Genomic DNA, 15,973 nt, shown 5'->3' with positions numbered 1-15,973 from the left:
TGTATTAAAATAAATAAAGTATCCCCTGTTACTAAATATAACGATTTTTATATGGTCATTGAACTCCTCGGTAACTTATAATATCCTTATATTTTACAATAGGGGCTCCTTTATTCACGATATATATTACATATAAATTGTATTGTGCTAATTGTCCTTCCTATGGGTACTTTTAAATATTGTTCAGAGCTGCGGGTCCTTACAGTGCTTCACTAATAAACTTCTACCTACATTCAAATAAATGATAATAATGTGACCTCTTAACAACATCTTTCTGCAAAATCTGGATGATAAATATAAAAAAACTATTTTGCCCCATGGGAGCTAAAGGTCCCTAAATTCTAGAGACAGACAGTCAAAAGTGTGGGTATTCATTAAACGTAATACCCAGGGAACCCCATTCTTGTTAATAGAGAATAAAGAATACGGAAGAGAGGACAATTACATGTTGAGTTTGTTGCAGCTCTGGGCTCCAGGAGAAGTAACCTCCCCGAGCTCCCACATCCTACAAACTCCAGCAGCTCCGCCATTAAACTCCACTCCTGTCCTGCTCACACTTGTTTGCTAAGTGGCACTGCTGCACGACGAGACTGTCACGGTGGGCGGAGCCAGCGTGTGTATGAGCCCCAAACCCCTCCCACAGACCGTCTCCGCCCCTGAACTGCAACTGACTCATTGAGCTAATTTCATTCCTCTCTTTCATTCCAGAGATTCCACTGAAAAGCTGTCACCTTTCCAAAATACCAAGCCTGCTTCCCAACTACCACCAGCAGCACCGGCAAACCAACAACAACAATCGCCTTTAACTATCAAGCTAACAGCCTGAGAGAGAGCCCTCCTCATCCTCACCTGACCTTCCTCTCACACAAGAGGAGGGGGCAGAGACAATCCCTCTTAGTGCTGCCCAAAAGAGAGAAAAAAAAAATATCCAAGTCTCAACAAAGTGCTGAGCAGAGTTGCTTTTTCTCTATCCCACCCCCTTCCTCACTTGGTATCTCCCAGATTCCCCCCAACAATAACCAAGTGGCAACAAAGTAACAATTTGTGAGGATATCAGAAAGAAAGGTAAGCAGAAAACAGGGGGGAATGTCTACTTCTGTGTGTGTGTGTGTTGCTCCCTCTCCCTCTCTCTCTCTCTAGTCCTGGATCTGGAAGCCTGAAATCCTTGTCGTTTCTGGCATGTTTGGCATTTTTTGGGTTCCTTTCTCTCTTCCTGATCACTTTAGCAGTGAGTTCAGCCTGGAGAGAGGAGGGAAAAGCCCAGGCTTTTTTTTTTTCCTTCAGTCCTTCACAAGAACAAGAAGGGGAGGGTGGTGGGACAAAGGGGGGATTTGTCTGGATTTTTGTTCCTTTTTCTTTGGTATTTTGGCAGCTTTGGTTTCCCAGCGCAGTGATTTAACTGAGAGTCACAGAAAAATGGATATGACGTTCCTTCTGTTTACTTTGGAACTACAACTCCCAGCAACCCCCGATAGCCTTTGTCTATCGGGGGTTGCTGAGAGTTGTCGTTTCTCATCAGCCTTCCGAACGTTATTACATGATTTATTCTCTCTCCCAGGCCCCCCGGATAAAGCTTCCGATCGCCCTTTGGATAACAAAACGCAACAACTTGGGACACTTCTGTGATCGCTCTAAGAAGCCCCCTTGTTTCTTTGTGATCTGTTTCTTATTATCTAAGGAGCTGCAGTCTCTGTAAGTAACTCTTTAGCCTTTATCCACCCAGATCTCCCTGCTGCCTGGCTCATTAAATAAACAAACCCCCGCGCAACCCCTCTGTGATCCTGTGCGCACAAAAAAGCGCTCTCAAATCTGGGCGCTTTGCGCTTGGCTCCTGTGTTGTTTCTAGCAGAATGCTGAGCTCAGCACAAGTGTTCAGCGAGGAGGAGGGGGTGAAAAAAATCAACTTTTCCCAGTCTCTTTGCATGACCAGTAACTTTATTACATTTACAGCTTGGAACTCACCCTATAGATCTGTAATAAGCGGCTGAATTCTTTTCTGTTTATTATTTATATCGGGTAATTTATTCTGATGAAATGAATTGTGTTTAATCCCACATGCTGGTATTGTAAGCACTAGATAACAGTTTTATTGTGTTTAAACATTTCTGTATCTGTCTCTCTAAATATGTTAAAGTGAGAATAAATACATTAAGTAGTTTTAATACACTTTTAAATGAGGACCCTGTCCTGGAGAGCTTACAGTTGCTTCTAAACATACATACATGTAAAATGTATTTTTTATAATATTTATTATTATTATCAAGTATTTTTAGAATGCCAACATATTGCGCAGCGCTGTAAATATGTATAGGTAGCATGTAATTAGTGTATTTTTAATGTAGTTTTACCCCAATATGCCCCCTGCATATATTTATTTGACTTAAAGTCAATGTTTGCTATTTACATAGGGATTGATTGCAATGAAGATTATTCTGGGTTATTTTTTTTTTATTTATTTTTTTAGAGGGAGGGGGTATTTTCAGGAACAAAGGAGTATTCCCGTTCCATGACAAGTTTCCCTTTTGTAAGCCATTGTGAGTCAGAGTTTAATGTAGGGTAAGGGGAAAAGCTGTGGGATCCTATAGTTGCCATGTTGCTGGCTGGATATTGCCCAACTGTTGCTGGGCAGCCTGTAGGAAATGGAAGCCGACATGGAAAGGCTGTGGGAGAAGTGAGGGGGGAGGAGATGGATGGGGGGGTGGAGATGGATGGATGGGGGGGTGGAGGAGGGAGAGGAACAGATAAGGAGGGAACAGGCCTGCCTTTCAAAGTTTGCACTCTTTGTTCAGCTGCATTGTGTAGTCCTGCCATGCTGGCTTTCTTCTGCCCCTTTATTTATTTTGTAGTACCAATGTGTAAATAATGCGGAAAGCACCTTTCCGCCTCCCCCTCCCCTCTTCTTTCACTGTGTGGAGTTGGCAGCAAACAAATCTGTTATAGTTTAACTGGTTCCAGGGAGCAATGGCTGCCACGAAGGCCCATATTCAAATAAGGGACAATATGCATACATTAACCTGAGAAGTGCATGGGCTGCAAATTAATTCCAGGGAGGCCTTTAGCTTGTTATCAAACTGCAAAATTGCCCAGAGCCTCATCTTTCTTCCCCCCCACAGCTGTTTTATTTTTACTTTTTAATGTAAATTTATTTTGTACATTTTTTTAATGTTGTTGCATAGATTTGATTGTGTGCCATGCTCTGTCCACTGTAATGTATTCTTTTCTAGGTAGTGTTACAGACTGGGCCACTAGGGCAGTGATCCCCAACCAGTAGCTCATGGGTGACATGTTGCTCTCCAACTCCTTGGATGTTGCTCTCAGTGTCCTCAAAGCAGGGGCTTATTTTTCAGTTCCAGCGAGTTTTAATTGCATATAAATGAAGTATAGAGCTAAGTAGAGCCTCCTTTAGGCTGCCAGTCCACATAGGGGCTACCAGTACCCAATCACAACATTTATTTGGCACCTCAAGGGACTTTTTCATGCTTGTGTTGCTCCCCAACTCTTTTTACATTTGAATGTGGCTCACGGGTAAAAAAAGGTCCTAGTGCCACACAAAGAGGAGAACAGTTTGAGTAATAATTAAATCCTCTCTTGTAGAGTTTTTAGATTGTAAGCTGAATATCACTGTTCCGGACAGGCTGTTGGTTTGGTGAATGGCTTTTGCTGTTATAAAAGAGACTGATAGTGTTTTATATGTCGGATACAGTAGTACGCTGGTGAGTTTGTGTTAGGGACAGTCCGCATTTAAGGCTTCAATGCCATTGAACTATCATACGCAACATTCCTTATATTGTTATATTTCTATAACACTTACATGTATCCACAGCACTGATTATTTACAGGGCAGATGGGGAACAACACCATAAACAGTGCAGTATAAGCAATTACATTTGGTGAGTGTTTAGAATAAGCATGTCCTTTACCACCCTAGACTTTACAATCAGAGTCTTTTAGTGGAAGATGGGAGTTGTAGTCCATTGGCATCAGGAGGGTCTAAAGTTTCTTGTCTCTGATTGGCTTGTATCTACTTATTTCATTTATCACCCCCGATGCAGTGGATTCATGTGGGATATTTGATAGAAAAAGAGAGGGTAACCATAGAGCAGGAGAGATCCCCTCCAGGGAAACCGTTTTTTGTCCTTCTGTAATTAAAGGGTTAAAGTCTCAGCAATGTAACTCTTTCCTAATCACAGGAGCGGAGACTTTTTTCTTCTTCCTAGAGTGAATAAAGAAAGGGCAAAATAAATACTTGGGCTCGGCTGTTTAAACCTCCCTCGAATTCTTGCTCTTCAAGTTTTTTGGCGGTTCAGTGTAGTTAGTGTGTTTTATGGGAAATCACTTGAGTTGCAACAGGGGCCTAAAGATGGTGCTGGCTTTAGAGTTCCATTATGTTTCAACAGGGTTGTTTTTTTTTTTTTTTTAGGTGGTGTTAATTTGAGTTAATTTTTATGATGGGGTCGAGAGTTATATTCTGAGACAATTTGCAATTAGTTTCCATTTTCTGTTATCTGGTTTTTGAGTTATTTAGCTTTTGAGCCAGCAGCTCTCCTGTTTGCATTTTTAGCAATCTGGTTGCTATGGTCCAAGTTACCCTAGCAGCCATGCAGTGATTTAAATTTGAGTAGAGGCCCTAAAGACAAAAGTGGAGTAAGTAAAAGAAGCAGTGATGATAAATTTGTAGCTTTACAGAGCATTTGTTTTTTAGATGGGGTCAGTGACCCCCATTTGAAATCTGGAATGAGTCAGAAGAAGAAGGCAAATAATGAAAGAACTATAAAAAATAAATAATGAAGACCTATTGAAAAATTGGCCATTGTATAACGTACCAAAAGTTAACTTAAAGGGGAACCACCCCTTTAAAGTTATAGTAACATGTCCCCCTTTAGGGTGGCGGCAGACGAGGCTACTGGGGGAGATTATTGGCCCAGTGACAAATCTCCTCTTCTTCGGGCGACTAATCTCCCCTAACTACTAGAATGTAAATAGCTGGCGGTGTGTTACTTGGAACGCTTCGTTTTCCGAAGTCGCCGGAAGTTGCCTTATGAGGAAACTACGGACGACTTTGAAAAGCCGAATTGATCCGAGTGCCATCTCGCTGGTGATCTACATTCTAGCCGGCAGGAAGGCATTTTCGGGGAAATTTCATCTGAAGAAGAGGTAATTTGTCGCAGGGCGACTAATCTCCCCCAGTAGCCTTGTCTGCTGTCACCCTTAAAGAAAAGAAATAAGAACATTTGTCTTTAATAAAGGGCAACTAGTGCTCATAGAAGATATTTCATTAGGGAAGGTCATTGTATCTGTGTTGATAAGACGTTATTACAACCTGTCAGTTCTCCAACGTGCCATGTGAAATCATTGTAAGCTGCAAGTGAGGAACAGCTGAAAGCAGCAGTTGTCGGATTTTAAGTAAAATACTGTCATTGTTTCATTGGCTTGTCTGAAGGGTACATAGAGTGCAGTGTTCAAATCTGTACTTAAAGGGACACGTTGCCTTTACCGTGTTTGCTCGGTGCACCCCAAATAATGACTTTTAACAGGTTTCCTCTTTACAATGCCTTTAAAATTGAATTTAAAAACAATGTATATCCCCTTTCATGAAATGAAAACTTGATTGCGGACTGTCTAAACTGCAACAATTAAATACATGAGTTACGTTGCTCTTCCAACAGGTTCTGCCCTTACTGAGCATGATCCCTCATGCTTAAAGGACAAGGAAAGCCCTATTCCCTGGGGGGTTCCAAAATGTTAGGCACCCTCCAGTGAATAGAATTGCTAGGTTTGCTCCCTGGCCACTGGCCACAGAAATTTGGGGAATTAACAAAGCAATTTCATTCATCAGTAGGATGCATAAGATTTTGGCATTCAGTGAATAGGCCTTATCTTGTCCTTCAAATCTATCACAGAATTGGAAAAAATGTTAAAAAATATAAAGCCATTGAAAAAGTCATTATTTGTGGGGTGGCTCAACTTCAAGTTAACTTTTAGTATGTTATAGAACTGACAATTCTAGGGGGTCTTTATTATTTATTTATTTTTATAGTTTTTTAATTATTTGGTTTCTTCTTCTGACTCTTTCCAGCTTTCCAATGGGGGGTCACTGACCCCATCTAAAAACAAATGCTCTGTAAGGCTACATATTTATTGCTATTGCTACTTCTTATTACTCATCTATCTATTCAGTCCCTCTCCTATTCATATTCCAGTCTTTTATTCAATTCAGTTTATGGTTTATGGAGAGCTGCTGAATAAAAAGCAAAATAACTCAAAAACCACAAATAATAAAAATGAAAACCAATTGTAAATTGTTTCAGAATATCACTCTCTATTCTACATCATACTAAAAGTTAATTCAAAGGCGAAAAAGCCCTTTAAGCTGTTTTAAATAAGCTCTGTGAAGGTAAACTTCCCCTTTAAAATATAAAGTTTATTGTGCCACAAAGCCTACATTGTAAAGTCAACTGAAACTTTTAGGGGCAAATTTATCAAGGGTCGAATTAAAAATTTGAAGTAAAAAAATCTGAATTTCAAGCTATTTTTGTGTACTTCGACTAGGGAATAGTTGAAATTCGATTCGAATTTGAAAAAAAAATAAAAACTGAAAATTTGAAAATCTAAATTTATTGTACTGTCTCTTTAAAACTTCGACTTCGACCATTCGGCATCTAAAACCTGCCGAATTGTCTTTTAGCCTATGGGGACCTCCTAGAACCTATTTGGAGTCAATTGGTGGACTTTGAAAAATCAAAGTTTTTTTTTTTTGAAGACACTTCGAATCGAATTCAATCTTACTTTTGAATGATCGAATACAACCTATTCACCCACGAAAAAAAACTTTGATTTTTTTTTTACGTTTCAGTTGGTCTTTTTTTATTTGAATTTGAAGTTATGGGAGTTCAAAAAAACTCCCATTACTTTGAAATTCGACCCTTGATAGATCTGCCCCTTACCGTGAAACCAGTTACAAAACCCGACGTGGAACATTTACATCTCATACATAATGGCAGATTCCTGCTCTTGTTTTTATGGGTTGGTGGCAGAGAGAGAATTACTGGATCAAAACATAGTGGAGTGGTAGTTGAGGATGCTTACACAGACTTTATTAATATTCAGAGTTATGTAACTACTTCCTTACTTAACCCAGCTACTAGGGGTGTGTGATAAATTCCTGCCTGATATTTCTATGTCGGTCAATCATCTTGTCTCTGATCTTGTATGATGCAGCCAAAAGGTGGGAGCTTGGTTCTGCAAATATTGGACTGCAGTGCTTTTATTAGTAGATGCTGCATCGCGTGACATCAGATGGAAAACTACAACTCCTAGCATCGCTCGGCTTCTGTCGGGCATCTACAGGGCAGCTGGCAAAGAGATGATCAAATACATTTCATACTAAGGAACCTGAACTCAATAGTACCTTAAAGGAGAAGGAAACACATTTTTACTTGTAAGGCACCCCAAGTATAACATGCCTTTTCTTCTCCTTTGATTGCTCACCTTTTGCTTTGTTGTGATTTGGCAACTGATCTCATTTTCTCATTTATAAGATGGTATTGTAAAAGCTTAAAAAAAATAAAATAAAGACCATTGTTAACATAGTCATTTTATTTATATGGCACCAGGAATAACTGATAATGGATTGGGGTCTTGCAGTTATCAAACAAAGGGTTAACGAGGTATGGGATCTGTTATTTAAAGAGCTTGGGACCCGGGGTTACTGGAAAAGGAATCTTTCCATAATTTGGAGCACTGTGGTTAAGGTTACTGATATATATTTAAAGGACAAGAAAAGTGAGATTCGTTCAACACCCATAGCGCTTCTCTTCTGTTAACAATGCACTGGCCCAGAGTATTATTCACTTCAGCGTTGTACTTCCATGTCTTTTAATTGTCCCAGGGACCCCTTTCCCAGCCCATGTACAGTATAGTATTTTCTCATGAACCCCTTGTGTGGTATAAAAGAACAATGGTTGGGCCTCAACCCAAAGTCTGAAAATGTGAATGGTATCTGCTATAGATGTATGCAGCATATAACCCAAAATTGAACCATTTGACCCAGGTTCCATGGTTATGAGCACATATAAACACATGCCATGAATATGTATTTAAATGTACTTAAATGCTCTTGTGCAACTCCCTGTAAGGTCATGGGTCGGGGGATGACTTTGCCACAGGTTACTTTTAAAGTGTATTTTCTTATTTGAACCTAAATGAGGGAGTGCAAGAGAGAGAGGGAGGAGTGCATGGATAATATTTATTATTATTTATTAACATGTATTTATAGAGCGCCAACATATTGCACAGCGCTGATACTTAAATATGATTCATGGTTATTTACAATTCTATATTAAATGTCACAGTGAAGCTAAAACCTGTCATGCAGAATAAGTGAAAACAGCCTGGAGGAACATTACTGCTGACATAGAAGGTGCACAAAGGTGCATGTACAGGAGAACAACAACTCCGTCCTGGCAGGTAAAATAGAACCTAAGAGAAACCGCACAGGAATGAACAATGACAAGAACTGTCACTAAACTCCTCTGTCCTTCCCTATGTAAAACTTATAGCCTTCCAGCTAAATACATCAAAGGATCTGGGGAGGTTCAGGGGGACAGTATGGGAGGGGGATCATTGCCTTGAAATTCACCTGCTAAATTATTCAAACCAGACGGGCCAAAATCCTCCTGTTCTGCAGCCACATTCCTGTTGTAATCACTGTAAGGATAGATTATTATTGAATTGATTCCTGTAATCATAAAGAACCCTTTGTCCTATTCCAGTATTCACAGAGTTTGAAAAGCAGAGTAAAAAGTGACCACTATCTATTCTATTCTTCCTAACCATATCTATGATCAGAGCAGCTCTTAGGCACAGTTCCTCTTCCATTGCTGCATCTGCTTGTGTTTTATTCTGTATAGGCTATGACAAAATACAGCAATGTTTGGTCAGTCTTATAATGTCATCACACCATGCCTATTGGGCTTCAAATCTTTTCTGGCTAATTGTTAGGAATTTATAACACAATAGGAGGGCTATCGGAGTTAGTGCCTTTGTATAAAATGAGCCTTTCAATAAAGGAATGCTAGCAGGCCTGGACTGAGATTCAAAATAGGCCCTGGCATTTCAGGTACACAGAGGCCCAAACAGGCCACACAGCAGCCCAAACAGGCTCCCACCAGCCCAATATATAGTGACTGTCTATGGCAAATTACAGCAGCCCCTCTGGCATTTGCCAGAACCCACAGATTGCCAGTCCAGGCCTGAATGCCAGTATGCGGCCCTGCAGCACCCAGCGTCAAGCAGTGATTGTAGTTGTAACCATTTTTATCTTTTGCTTTGGGTTCTAAACTAGTGAATCAGGGTTTAAGTACCCCCACCCCACTCTAGTGGCTAGATATTTAGAAATAATAGGCAGATCAGGATGTAAAACAAATATTTACACCTTGCAAAACCAGTAGCTGAGACGGATTCAGAATAACAGCAAATATTTAGAAATAGTAAAACTAAGCTTAGTTACAATAATAAAAAAAAAAAAACACTCCTGTGTGATTGTTCTGCAGGTTGGTTAATGGCATACTGTCTATAAGCAACAAGAATTAGGAAAATGACAAATTGCCATTGATTATACTGGTAATACTGAGTAGTGGTGATCAGAGCCCAAGAATTATTTTGCTGGCATTTTGGTAATTTCTCACTATCCTTTCTGTCAATTGTGGGTTTAAGGTGAGCTTACCCAATATATGTATATATGAACCAATTATCGAGAATGCTTGGGACCTGGGGTTTTCCGGATAACAGTCTTTCTGTAGTTTGGATGTCCATACCATAAGTTTACTAAATGCCCCCATACACGTGCCGATTAAAAGCTGCAGACTGACCGAGTCGGCATCTAATTGGCCCGTGTATGGGGCCCTCCAACGGGCTTCCCCGATCGATATCTGTCCAAAAGACGGCCAGATGTAGATCGGACAGGGTAAAAAATTCCACTGGATCGTGGCCGCATCTGTTCGTTGATGTGGTCCTGCGATCAGACCGCCCATATTGCCTCCATTCTGATCTAATCATTGGCCCCTAGGGCCCACGATCAGATCAGCCCAATATCGCCAACCTCAATGTGGGCATATCAGGGAGAGATCCACTCGTTTTACGACATCGCCAAACGAGCGGATCTCCTTGTGTATGGCCACCTTAAGAAATCACTTAAACATGGGTTAAACCCATGTTTGGCCTCCAATAAGGATTATATTATATCTTAGTTTGGATCAAGTACAAGGTACGGTTTTGTTATTACAGAGAAAAAGGAAATAAATTTTTAACATTTTGAATTATCTAATGAAGATGGCCTTCCTGTAATTCAGAACTGTCTGGATAAAGGGTTTCCGCAGGGGTGCTTCGCCAATGAGGCGAGTTGAGGCTGCCCTACTAGATACCAGGGGCAGCAAAAATGCTGCTCCTGGTACTTTAAGAGTGAATTTCCGGGGGAAGGGGGGCAGCAGCAACTGCTGCTGCCTCAGGCGGCGGAGGGGCCAGGATCGCCCCGGGTTTCCGGATAGCAGATCCTATACCTGTATATTTCTTTATATAACAAGAATGTATAGGCAGCGCTGTGCATTTCTAGGATTCAGTAATAGTGCAAATAGAGAAGCACAAATTGCAATAAATAAAAATAAGTGGTATATGTTGAGAGGCAAAACGAAAGAGGTCTCTGATCCGGAGAGCTATCAATCTATTCATGATCAATCATTTCACGCATTAAACGCAAATACAAATTTTTTTTTCAACCAGTGCAGCCCAATAACTTGCATTTTTGTTTAGATGTGTCCCAGGAAAAAGAAAAAACAGTGCTTCAGTTTTGAATAATGAGTGAGACCCATAAACCTGTGTGTGCTTTTAAAGGGGATAGAAAAGATATCCTCATAATAAGTCAAGCTTAATTAGCGTTAGCATAATTATTGGTATTTTTGTTAACACACAAATGCTTTCACGGCTAAGTGACCCGGGGGGCAGCCATTTGGATTTTAACCTAATGTATGGAAATTACTAGGATGTTATCTCAATGAAGTAATGGATCATGTCGCCATGGCTATAGCTGGGGATAATGGGTTTAAATCATGATAAAATATTCTGTCTAAAGGATGTGCTGGGCTTGCAATATGGAACAGTGTTGTGTCGTGGCCTTTAAAATAATTTCTCCTTCTGAGACTGTCCCTTGTCTCGCTATGTTTATATTATGATGGAGCTTAACCCCACAGCTGGCTCCTGCGGGGTTAAGCTCCACTTGTTGTGTTCTGTACTGTGAGAATCAAGATATCATTGAGACAGAACGGAGCTCAAACAGGAGCATGTGGGAACATCTTATTTTTATGTCCCTGTAGCTGAAAATGTGCATATACATTACAATGCTGGCCAGGTCACAAAGAGTCCTGTTTTGTACACACCATCCCCATTCAACAGAGCAGGGGCCACTCTGCAACTCCCGATTTATTTGCACCATCTGCATTGAATAGCATGACATCTCTCCACTGAATAGAAGCCGATTCTTTGAAAGAGGTAACACCATTACATAAATACACTCTGTGCCTTAAATCTATGGCAAATACAATAAGGGGATTAGCTTGATTAACACCTTTACTGCTGGTGACAATAGTGTTCTGCAAAAAGAGTTCCCGTAAGCATGCTTAGCAACTGGGAATCAATGTACACACGTGTGTTGCTAGCCAGCCAATCGTTGTTATTGTTTTTAACTTGTGCCCTGCAATTATTTTGTTCTTTTGACCAACATGATTTCTTTTCAATAAGGCTTTTTTTGTTTTTTGAGAAAGTGTTAGTGTATGGCACCCACTGGGTCCCCAACCTCAGACTATGGGCTTCTTGGGTTAAAAAGGGTCCTTTTAAAATACACATTATGGGGCAGATTTATTGAGGGAATTTTTGAAGTAAAAAAATTCGAAATTCAAAGTAATTTTTTGGATACTTCAACCATCGAATAGGATACTACGACTTCGAATTCGATTCGAGGTAAAATCGTTCGAATATTGGACCATTTGATAATTGAAGTACTGTCTCTTTAAAAAAAACTTTGATTTCAATACTTCACCAAATTAAACCTTCGGAAGTGCTATGTTAGCCTATGGGGACCTTCTAGACTAGAGCATTTTTCTAAGTTTTTGGAAGTCGAAGTAAAATCATTTGATCGATTGCTGAAATCCTTCGAATAGTCGAATGATTTTACTTTGACCAGAGGATACCCAAATTCGCATATTCGAAGTCCAAGTATTTCAATTCGATGGTCGAATTTCGAAGTATTTTTAACTTCGAAATTGGACCCTTGATAAATCTGCCTCCAAATATAGAATGTTTATGGGGTATATAAGATATTGAAGGGAATCTTAAAGGGATTCTCAGTGGCGGAACTACCAGTTTACACTGTTTACACTGCAAATAATTCACTCTACTATATAAAATTTTATTCCTGAACCAGCAAGTATATTTTTGATAAGTTGTAATATTGGTGTGTAGAAATAGATTTCCGTGCAGAAGTTTGCTGGAGCAGCACTATTTACTGCGTTTTGAATTTTTTTTTTCCATGACAGCATCCCTTTAAGGCCCTAGCCCTACACAGGCTACACATTCGATTAGCCGCAGGCTGATTGGACGGAAAACATACAGGGGTCTACCAGTAATGGTCCAAGATGCCTGGTTGCCCAAGACAAGCCATTGATTGGCACCTCAGTTAGGTTTGGCGACCAATATGGCGTAGACCAGTGATCCCCAACCAGTAGCTCGTGAGCAACATGTTGCTCTCCAACCCCTTGGATGTTGCTCCCAGTGGCCTCAAAGCAGGAGCTTATTTTTGAATTCCAGACTTGGAGGCAAGTTTTAGTTGCATAAAAACCAGGTGTACTGCCAAACAGAGCCTCAATGTAGGTTGACAATCCACATAGGGGCTACTAAATGGCCAATCACAGCACTTATTTGGCACCCCAAGAACATTTTTATGCTGGTGTTGCTCTCCAACTCCTTTTACTTCTGAATGTTGCTCACAGGTTCAAAAGGTTGGGGATCCCTGGCGTAGACAGACAGAAGAGGCATGTGCCTAGTGCCCCCCTTCTGTTGTGCCCTAGACAGGTGCCTCTTCTGCCTACCCCTAGTTCCGACCCTGTGGGGCCACATATGATATGGCAGCCTTCCTATTGTTCCAATCTTGTAGCGTAGTCTTGAGTAGTGATCCCCAACCAGTGGCTTGCAAAAACAACCCTTTGAATGTTGCTCCCAGTGGCCTCAAAGCAGGTGCTTATTTTTGAATTTGGAGGCAAGTTTTTGTTGTATAAAAACAGTTGTGCTACTAAACAGAGCCTCTTGCCTGCAAGTCCATATATGAGCTAACAAATAGCCAATCACAGCCCCATCAATTTGGCACCCTCCAGGAACTTTTTCATGCTTGTATTGCTCCTCAACTCTTTTACAATTGAATGTGGCTCATGGGTAAAAAAAAGTTTGGGGAGCCCTGTTGTAGAGGTGTAACTTGCTCCTGAAATATATACAGCCAAGTCCTCTGTTTTAAATAATATTATTTGGTAGATTTATGAGCTGGGCTCTGTGTTGCTTTGTATGAGCTTGCCTTTCTTGCATTGCGGTCATGTTAAACTACTTAGCAAGACATTGTTAATGAAACATTTATACAATAATGTTACCAGTGCTGATACTGTCAAAAATGTTAATGTGTAGTAGGGGAATCAATACCAATGAGAAACTCCTAGAGGAAGCTGGCTGGCTTTCTAACAGGGTTATGATTGTATTTTTGGTTCTACATAAAAACAATACACATGAATGCAGTGTTTTACAAGGCACACTCATAAATAAAACAGAAAGAATGTGTAAATGGTAGGCGTTTCAGTTCTCAGTTGAAATGAGGTCTCTGCCTCAAAGAGTTGACAGTCCATTTGAAACTGTTGGATTCAGATTGAAGCTGGTTTAGAATTAAAGTGGACAGAGGGAGAGAAGCAATTTGTGAAAAGGGAACACTCTAATCAGCAATCTCATCAAGATAATCCAGGTTTAGGGAGGCAGAAAACATTCACCTGGGGGAATCCAAAAATGCCTTCAGGGTGAAATTAAAGCAAGAGATGCATTTCATGAGATCAAAGCACCCAGTGAGGGAGACAGTGCCTCCTTGGGTGCTATAGAAGATTAAGATGGCACTTAAAAGGTTCAAAAACCACTTTTGACAAAAACAATTCTAAGTCTAGGTTTTAGAAATTGAAGGAGGGAGAGTCACACCCGATGCTGCTGCTTAGGTAGGTGTGTGTGCAAAGGTTACAGTATATGTGAAGTCAGGGCCTTCTGGGGATAGTGGGACATTACAGCTGAATTGAGAAACCTTTTTTATGATCTGCATTTCAGATACAGGAATATAGTAGCATTTAAGGTTATGGCACAGGGACCCAGTTTTTTTTTTTTTTGGTATGATGAATTATGGCTCTTATACCAGGAAATAATGACAGTGTCCTGAACTCTTTTTGCTTGATCACCCAAGTGTGAATGTGTGGCACATGTCTCATGCGAAGCATAGGGACTGTACAAATAAATAAAACACTTAGTACCGTTGATGGCCATGATATCATCATTCCTGACTTTTATCACCATGACAAAAGCTTGAGTTACATCAAGAACAATATGGACTCCTGGGTGGCAGGAAAGGTTTTCAAATGCTGATTGCTTTAGAGCAAAGAACCCCCACCTGTGTCAATTCATCTGCTTCTGAACTGCAACTTCAAACACCCCTTAGGGCAATAGCACACAGGGAATTCAGGCATTTTGTTGGCCAACCATTTAGCTAAATGCCCGGAGTCAACTTCAGTTTATTTTAAAGACATGGATCTGCACGGTGCACTTGCAAGTCACTTTAAAATGCAGTTCTAGACTTTTTTTATTGCTAGCCAGCAGACCGTGTAGGGCTTGGGCAACAAAATGTACAGAATTGCTTGGTGTATCCAGTAGTGTAACTAGATATTACTGAGCCCCGCAGCAAATAAATATTAGGGCCTCCAACATATCATGTCATGTCCTGTTTTCCGAAAATATATGTTAAATTGCTCATTAATTATTAGGGCCTCGTGGGTTGGCCTCCAGTAAGGAATATAGCATCTACTAGTGATGAGGGTATACATAGGGCTGCCCTTTGCAGAAGAAGAGCCCCAACAATGCTTAAAAACAGCTGAAGGCTGAATGTTTGACCACCATCACATACAGTGGATTTGTATAAAAGTTATATTCTTACTTCTGCTCTTCAAAGCCTTCTAAAATACTTGCCTTTGCTTGGCCCTAAAGAATGATTTGGGGAACCCATTGGTGTGCTCATCCAGGTGTGAATTTTCATTCTGCTGAATGATGTTCAACCTGAGGCTCTCCAGCTGGAGGGCTGGGCAGTCCCACTTTCATTTCTTTACTAAAATAGTTGCCTTTGCTTGGCCCTAAAGAATGCTTTGGGGAACCCATTGGTATGCTCACCCGGGTGTGAATTCTCATTCCACTGAATGATGTTCAACCTGAGGCTCTCCAGCTGGAAGGCTGGGCAGTCCCACTTTCATTTCTTTACTGTATTACTGGCAGAAATCAGACCCACGTTGTGCATGGAACTAGGTTAATCCCACCCATACTGCTGGGTTTTTTTTTCTCGTTTACCTGCTGAGATCTACCCCCAGCCCCCTTTTAGTTTTTGCCCTTCATGGGGGTCAGGAAAGGAGGACAAGTCTGGATGTGCAGCAGGCCACTCCTGGATAGTAGAGCTTGTTTATGTTTCTGTCAGGTCCTGAGATAACAATCGCATGGTGAGGACTGGCTTTTAACTAGATGGGTGTGGGATCAGTGGGGGTGGTTGTGAGGGAATATCAGCTTCTTTATCTTTAGTGTAGAGAACATAACACTTCCCAAGTCTAATGGCACCCTGAACATTCTCAATTCTCCTTTCTTTTTCTTTTCA

General features: G+C 40.7%; 1 protein-coding gene across 4 annotated transcripts in view; it reads left to right on the top strand.

The window, feature by feature from the left end:
- Positions 1-689: 689 nt before the first annotated feature.
- Positions 690-15,973, top strand: part of tead4.L (TEA domain transcription factor 4 L homeolog) — a 79,163-nt gene continuing 63,879 nt past the window's right edge. For all 4 annotated transcript variants that reach the window (XM_018226362.2, XM_018226360.2, XM_018226361.2 and 1 more), the window contains exons 1-2: positions 690-1,065; positions 1,559-1,692. The gene's annotated coding sequence lies outside the window, so the exon portion shown is untranslated. The remainder of the gene's footprint in view (positions 1,066-1,558; positions 1,693-15,973) is intronic.

This window comes from Xenopus laevis, chromosome 7L (assembly GCF_017654675.1).
Source record: "Xenopus laevis strain J_2021 chromosome 7L, Xenopus_laevis_v10.1, whole genome shotgun sequence".
NCBI classification, from domain to species: Eukaryota; Metazoa; Chordata; class Amphibia; order Anura; family Pipidae; genus Xenopus; species Xenopus laevis.
The sequence above is the reverse complement of the archived record's forward strand: the minus strand, read 5'-3'. Positions and strand labels throughout refer to the sequence as shown.